Source organism: Tasmannia lanceolata, unplaced genomic scaffold (genome assembly GCF_043159265.1).
Source record: "Tasmannia lanceolata isolate RefF3 unplaced genomic scaffold, GAP_Taslan_0.1 ptg000018l, whole genome shotgun sequence".
In the NCBI taxonomy this organism is placed as follows: domain Eukaryota; kingdom Viridiplantae; phylum Streptophyta; class Magnoliopsida; order Canellales; family Winteraceae; genus Tasmannia; species Tasmannia lanceolata.
In genome coordinates this window covers 7,357,255-7,365,385 of record NW_027518695.1, presented here as the reverse complement: position 1 = coordinate 7,365,385, position 8,131 = coordinate 7,357,255, and the positions used below count along the sequence as shown (strand labels likewise).

At 39.0% G+C, this 8,131-nt stretch overlaps 1 pseudogene; it reads right to left on the bottom strand.

The window, feature by feature from the left end:
- Nucleotides 1-5,180: 5,180 nt before the first annotated feature.
- On the bottom strand, nucleotides 5,181-5,957 carry LOC143851114 (protein SMALL AUXIN UP-REGULATED RNA 51 pseudogene; annotated as a pseudogene).
- Nucleotides 5,958-8,131: the final 2,174 nt, after the last annotated feature.

The following is an 8,131-nucleotide window of genomic DNA, read 5'->3' as shown; positions in this document are numbered from 1 at the left end:
CGTTTTGGGGCCAAACGGCCGTTTGGGAGTGTCTGGGTGCGCAGGCACCGTTTGAAATGCCGTTTGAAACACCGTTTTGAACGGAGTTTTTCGGCTGTGGGTTTTTACATGTTTGTCCTCACCAAAACCTATTTTTACGTATATGCGTGCAATTTTATGCGTTACTTCAAATACCAAAAAAGTGGGGGTGTTAATATCATTATTGATGACACAAATTTGTTAAATTGTTAATATTTAATTCAAAACAAGGGGTTGCTGATATCATTATATGATCTCTTAATTTTAATTTTTTAAAGACAAAAGAATTAAAAGAAACCCTAGTTTCTTACTTTCTTCATCTACATTACAAAGTTGCAAACCCTCTCACGCCTCACTGCCTCAGCGCCTCCACTCGTCCGTCAAATCCGACAAATCCGGCCGTTAAGAAGAAGAAGGAGAAGAACCCCAAAGGTATAGCCGTTTTTTTTTTTGGCAATGATGTTTAATTTTAATAATATTTGAATGAGATCCTAATGACCTTTTAATATTGGGCCTAATGAGAGAGTAGTTGAGTTACATTGAGACCAACCAAACAATGTCATTTTTGGTCATGGTACCACTAAAACTCCGTTTTGGGGCATTTGCAGCCAAACACACAATACCTCCGTTTGCCGTTTAAAACGCCGTTTTGATCTAGCCAACCAAACATGAAAACGCCGTTTGGCAAAACGCCATTTTGCGTTTTAAACGCTATTTCAAACGGTACGCCAAACACACAGTAACGAATTTGCCTAGGGACCATCGCAGAAGGCATTTCACGGGCCGGGTGTTGCATGAGAGTGCAGCCACCTCAGATGAATTAAATGAATATAAAAAAAAAATTGTTGAAAAGTGAGTCTGTGTGGCTGCTCTATCATGCAATAGCCGGTGATTATTTTCCTTAACAAAAATATATACGAGGATCAGCATACGTGCACGTTGCAATGGGTTCCATTCGTACAGTGACTATTTTCCTTAACAAAAATATTGCTCTTGAAATGATTTTCCCCACTTCACTATTTTTAGATTGCAAATTTTTTTAACTCGAAATTTATCTAAGAACCTGGGGTGACACCTTAAATTTTATTGATAAAAATGGAAGATACACGAGGAGGATCTATACCTTGCATCTAGACGCCCCCTTCGTGATATAAGAAAAATATTTCAGAAACCCCCCTTATATTACATATATAAGGAATACACAGCTGGTCGCATTTAGCAGTTGATTGCAAATTAGATGCCCAATCTATACCACTTATTTATGAAGTGGAGTCATGGTTTTAAATATCAAAATACATCATCCAATATATCAATATAAATGTGGGATTTGCTAGGGACCATCACAAAAAGGCATTTTGCGGCCGTCTTTTGCATGGGAGACACATAAAGGCCGTCCTTTCGGGATGGGCTATCCATTAGGGGTGCAACTTGGGTCGGGTTGAGGCCAGCCCTAACCCAACCCAAGAAAGCATCCTCTCAACCCTAACCCAACCCGACCTGACCCGAGGAAAAAAGCATAATCCTAGAAAACCATGAGAAAACTAGAGGATAGAGGTCGGGCTAGGGTCGGGTCGGGTTGCGAAGGCCTCAACCTTAGCCCAATCCGAAATTAAATTGGGTTGGCTTTTCCTAACCCAACCCAACCTGAGCCAAAATCGGGTTGAACCTGTCCGGTTCGGGTTGAGCCCGACCCAAGTTGCAACCCTACGATCCATCATACATTGATTAGGATTCTGCCAATAAAAATTAAACCACTGATTTTTGTAGACCTTGTGGGATGTCCTTTCCGGATTGGGGATTAGGTCGGTTGCCTCGTGATTTTCTACACAATCAACCGTACATGTCCCATGTGGAAAATAAAGGTGCCTCTTACCTTGAATCTTGAAAGTGGCTTCTCTACATAGTAATAGGTTTTATGATCCTGTTCAGGGTAAAGTAGCCCCTCTTCCTTTGGGAGAATGTGGGGTTAACCATTAGATGTAGTATACTCTCGACTATGGTTAAGATCTATTAGTGGTTAGACAAGATAATTGTCCACGGGCCCTAGAATCTTCCAAAATTCTCCGGTTGAGAATTTTGTTCTATCTCTGATAGAACAATGATACCACTTGATGTTCCTTGTTTCATAGGAGGTGCTTGAAAAATCTATTCTCTTGTTATAATTAGTTTCATAGACAAGGCCTACGGGGTCCCACATGGTGTTGGTGGTGGGCACTTGGGAATATTAAATCAATATGAGACGGTTTGTCCCTTTCAAAAGCAAAGTATCTCATTCAATTCTAGAGTCTAGACATGTGGTCGTTGGTCATGCATAATTAGAGAGCTGGAACAGGGGCTCTTCGGGGATCCCACATGTCCATTGTTTGGCTGCACTACGAAAACCTCCTCATTTTCTCTCATATTTGGCATGCAATTGTAACATACAAGAACATCTCTTTTTAGTTCAGTTGCTCCCGACCGTCCATACCAAGGGGGGAAAAAATGTCTGCGACTTGCCAGTTTGAATGTTTACAGTAAGTAGAAAAATGCTGTTTTGGTGACTTTTATTGTGTTTGGTAGCCAATTTAGCACCACAATCCCTATAGATAACTAGACAAAATTCAAAGCTAATTAATGCTTGTATGATGACGTGGCACCCATGTTCCCTACTTATATCTCCCATGCCATCATCCTCAAAAAAGAAGAAATTCCTCAAGTAGAATTTGCTCTCTCTCTCTCTCTCTCTCTCTCTCTCTCTCTCTCTCTCTCTCTCTCTCTCTCTCTCTCTCCTCTTGCTATATATTAGTAATGACACCCCCTCTCATTACTTTTACTAGATTGGCAACCAAACACTACTAATCACTATTCTACCTAGGGGTGCAACTCCGAGCGGGTTGGATCGGGTTGAGGCCAATCCTAACCCAACCATAGATAACATTTCCTCAACCCTAACCCAACCCATCTAACCAAAATCAGGCCGGGTTAACCTTGATCCAAACAGAGAAATATGATAACCCAAAAAAATCAAGATAAAATTAGAGGACGGAGGTCGGGCTAGGATCTGGTTACCAAGGCCTCAACCCTAACCCAACCCGAATTTAATCGGGTTGCCTTTTCCCAACCCAACCCAAGGTAATGCCAACCCAACGCAAACCAAAATCAGGTCAAACCTGTCCGGTTCGGGTTGAGTCCAACCCAAGTTGCATTCCTAATTCTACCAGGTAAATCCTGGGTAGATCAAACATTATAGATGTTTGTCTCCTCCCTGTTGACTACTTATAGGTAATGGAGCCTAAAGGCGGCCATCCCAAGTAAAAAGGATGGGGCGAATATATCATTACCCTTTTTAAATAGGAAAGGCTGCAAATTGATAAAATCCATGACACATGGGAAGAAAGCCAAACGTACGATGCAGAGAAGGGTCTAGAAGATAAACACAAAGGTCCAAAAAATCGCTCCAAACAGATTTCGAAGGAGAGTCAAAAGGTGGTGAAATCTTTGAGGGAAGTAATATAATTGGAAATATAAGGGGTTTGAATACCTAATGCATTTGTATTTTGATTTGGATCTGAGTTTTAGATACAAAATACATCCATCATCTTCATGAACATGTTTTAAGAGAGAGAGAAAGAGAGAGAGGGAGTGATGTCTCGCTGCTGCCGGAGCAACATCGTGGAGCAGCGACGGTGAAGGAAGTTGCCACAAATATTGATTTCCAAATAATGTCACGCAGAAAAGATTTGAAAATCAGAATTTTTTGCACTGCAGTAACTAATTTGGAAATTAACTAAATCCAAATCTAAATCTTGCGGGTATCCAAACGTTGCCTAAGGGTATTTACTGGGAAAGTGGACGTTGTCGTTTTAGACGAGAATGGATACGGCCGTCCGGAGGACTACGAATACCGTGCTCATTAACCTTTTTTAAGTTTTCTGGTAAATGACTAATATACCCCTTTTTCGCTCTCTCGGTTAGATGACTCATCTGAATAGATGATAACAAACGCATGTGAGGCACCTATTGGTTCTAGGAACCACCTCCTTTTAGCACACAGAGGAGATGATATTTCCACCCCTTTCCAAATATATAAATGAAATAAACAAACTCCACATTGAAGAAGCCAAGGAAAATTAAACCTTAAGGCTTTAAGCTATCATGAAATGTTTCATTACACATGAAATCATCAGTGAACTTATCATGACTTCCATGTTATGTCTGAAACATGGCTGAATGAATGAGCCCAGAGGTTAGGCAAATGGGCCCTACCTGTAAAAGACTCACAAGTGTACCACTTAAAACTAAATACTATGGATGTGAACTCAAGGGTTCAATGAATAAAATAAGCGAAATTGCTTTATTAGTCCTGATAATAATGATGATGATATTTATAGAAAGAACAACAGTTCTAAAATCAAAACACACAAATCTACCACTAAATAGACACAATGAATCTAAAGTTACCTTGCAATCTCATTAAATTTTAATCATAAAAGAACTTGACTAGTTGTTTGAAATAAGATTTAAAAAGAAGAAAGAAAATTACTAACCAACCCTAATAATACTACACTGTATTTGGATACATGGAAAACAAAATTACAGTAAATAATATTTTTTATGGAAAAATATTCCATGAAAAATAAAATACCAAGGCTAAATAGGTTTGCAATTTTTCTTGAAAAATTCCTGAAAAGAGATTATTTCCCAACATCCTAATAGAAGTTACAGCTCCCTTCACTTGTTTTCTCGGGAATCTGACATGGCATTAGGAAAAGAAATTCAGAGAATTTTTGCAGGAAAAAGTTTCCCTAAACTGTTAACTTGTGCTGGAAAATGTTTTTAGGGAAACTGCTTGCCCTTCTTTTTGCACTCGTTTTCGTAGGAAACGAAATTCGTGTGTTTTTTTGTGAGAAAATGGGCTTTTCCACGTCATTTTTTGCATTTTTGCAAATATTCCATATGTGTAATTCTATTTTCCCTGAAAACAAGTGAACACCAGAATTCTGATCAAGGTCTTGTGGGAAAAAAGAAGCTGTTTACCAGGAATTTGCTTTCGAGGGAACGCAAGTGAACAGTAAAAGAAGTAGAAGAGGAAAAGAAAAACAATACCAAAAGGAAATAACAGATATAATGAAATCCACTGATAATGAGAAGGCAGGAATTTATCCTGCCAAAATTAACAGAAATTTTCCATAATTTCAAATTATCTTCATCTTCAAAATATATTCACATGACCTCATAATACAAGATACCAAAAAAAAAATAATTAACACCTCATTAAAACCCACAAATTTGGGTTCATGGATGGTAAGAGAGAAAACCCAAACACCCAATTGCATTACTATGTACAACCCTTTCTTTCATTAAACCTAAAAAAGAGAATACAAAACAAGGAACATATAAAAACCCTAAAATCCCAAAAATACCCCTCAAACCCTAGCTTTCTGCAACAGAGGCGTGAATCCATGGCGAGAACTCGTTCCTTCCTTACAAGAATCAAAACCCACCTCAGTAAACATCCTCACCATCTCATTCAAATCGAACGTACGATATCTATGCTCATCTCGTTCGAGAATCTTCAAAACCCCTTCGAAAAACCCTACTTCACAAGGCAGAACGAGTCCACCTCGGGCCTGAAAACCGAATTCCTCTTCTGCTTTGTTTAACAGAGAAACGAATATCGGAAAGTTAAGGTAACGGGTCGGAATCACGAATCGGACCCTCTCGGATCCTACATAGACGGCGAGAAAACCGGCAGGGATCCGACGGGCCGAGCCGGAAACAGGGTCCGAGTCACAGTCCGAGTCGGATCGGAGACGGAGACTTTTATTCTTCCATTGTTTCACCATCTGCTTGAGTTTCACTACCTTTTTAATGGCGCTCGCCATGAAAGCTACAGAGAAGATTTCTTAGTTTCTCTTCCTCTGTTTTTTAATCTTATTTTTTCTTCTCTAAAGAGAGAATTTGGGAGAAGAAAGAAGAAAATGATGGGTTGGACACTTGGACGGTTATGTAGAGACGTGAATATCGGTATTATGATATTACGGATATACCCTCTTGAATTTCATTAACTAACAGATTTGGTCCTATACTTTTTAATAAACAAAAAATGGATTTTCTTAAACAAAATGGGGAATTATCAAACTACATTTACCCTTTCTTTAAGCTTGGTTTCCAACTATAGCCACAAAATCGAAACAAAATCAGCCACCAAATTTCTTTAAGCTTGGTTTCCAAATACAATATCCTTGAACAAAATAACCATATATTTCCTTCAAAATCAGCAAGGAAGCCAGCTCCAGTGTCCTGATGACCGGAGAGGGGATGATGTACTTCACGTGGGAAGGATTCAACGGGACTGATTGCCACGTACGCTGGAGCTGACTGTCCCATGTAAAGAAAAGGGGTGAATTTATCATTTCCTAGTTTCTTCCCAATCTTAAGACCAACACCCGTGGCATTGCTCTTGTTTTAAATAAATTAAGCAGCATCAATGCCTGTTTACACCTCAGAGCCTTTCACTATGTCAAATCATCCCCTTGTTGCTCGGGCACGGCCCGATACAACTCCTTCCTCATCGACCGTTGTTAGATCCTCTCCCTCCTGCGTGGAACCTAAATGTATACTGCTGATTTCATTAGAATTCAAGGTGGAATTGAATAATTAGGTAAAGATATCTGTCGCGGATGAAGGAGCCGCCTGGTTGGATTGGTATTATTTTGGATACGGCAAAAAAATTCTATTGGATCTAATGTACTTCTTCGATCTAATAAGTACCTTGTGTCATAATTGAGAAATTCTATGGATCAAATCTTTAGTATTCTCTTATTTTTCATCTGTGTCTACTATTTAGGTAGAATATCGTCGCCTATTGTCACTAAGAAGCTGAAAGAAGCTAAGGAAAGTGTTTGTCGGCCTATTGAGATGTCGTGGTAATTACTATTGTTCCTGATATTCCCTTGACAATGGTAATTCATGTAGTTATTTGATCCTCTTTGCGTTCTTCTTGTTCTCTCGACCTCCTCGGTCTTACGTTCTTTTCTTTCCTTTGATAAAATGCTGTCATTTAAAAGAAGAGAATTGATATATATATATATATATATATATATATAGAGAGAGAGAGAGAGAGAGAGAGAGAGATTTTTACCTCCACAAATCGTAGGGTTGGGATGATCATGATTTTTTGTAGACACTCTATCTATGTGAGGGCCTTTAAAATGGATGGCTTGGATCACCCAAACAATGTGGGCCCCCACTGTATTTTAAGCTAGTGTGTAGAGAACTCTCTACACATATGTGTAGGAACTGTTTGGGGTTGTTTGGGTGATCCAAGCCATCCATTTTAAAGGCCCTCACATAGATAGGGTGTCTACAAAAAATCAGATCCATAGGATCATCCCAACCCTACAATTTGTGGAGGTAAAATGGATGTCTTTAAACCTTCACAAATTAGTCCATTTTCTCCACAGTTCGAATGGTTAGGATGATCCTATGGATCTGATTTTTTCTGGACACCCTATCTATGTGAGGGCCTTAAAAATGAATGGTTTGGATCACCCAAATAATGTGGCCCCCACTGTATTTTAAGTTAGTGTGTAGATAACTTATCTACACATATGTGTAGGAACCGTTTTCTCATATATATATATATATATATATATATATATATATATATATATATATATATATCCACCCCTTATTTTGCTCAGGACAGCCACCTCCAATGTACTAATGACTTGAGAGGGGGTGATGTACTTCACATGGGAAGGATTCAACTGGCCTGATTGCCACGTACAATGGATCTGGCTATTCCATGTAAAGAAAAGGGGCGAATGTATTGTTTCTGAGTTTCCTCCCAGTCTTAAAACCAACTCCTGCTGCATTGCTCCTGTTTTAAATAAATTAATCCAGATGGTTTGGAACTAGAAAATGAGGGCATTGCCTCGTCTCATTATTAATAAGCAAAAAATATACATTCAGGGGTTTGTAATTTGTCTTTTTCCTCTAAATAGCCCTAAAAAATGGAGCTTGTTGCCACAAAAGGGAGGAGAGACCGAGAGACAGTGAACTTCACTTTTGTGAATATTCTAATAAGAAATATTACACCACACTCATGTACTCACGTTTGTTTTCTTCT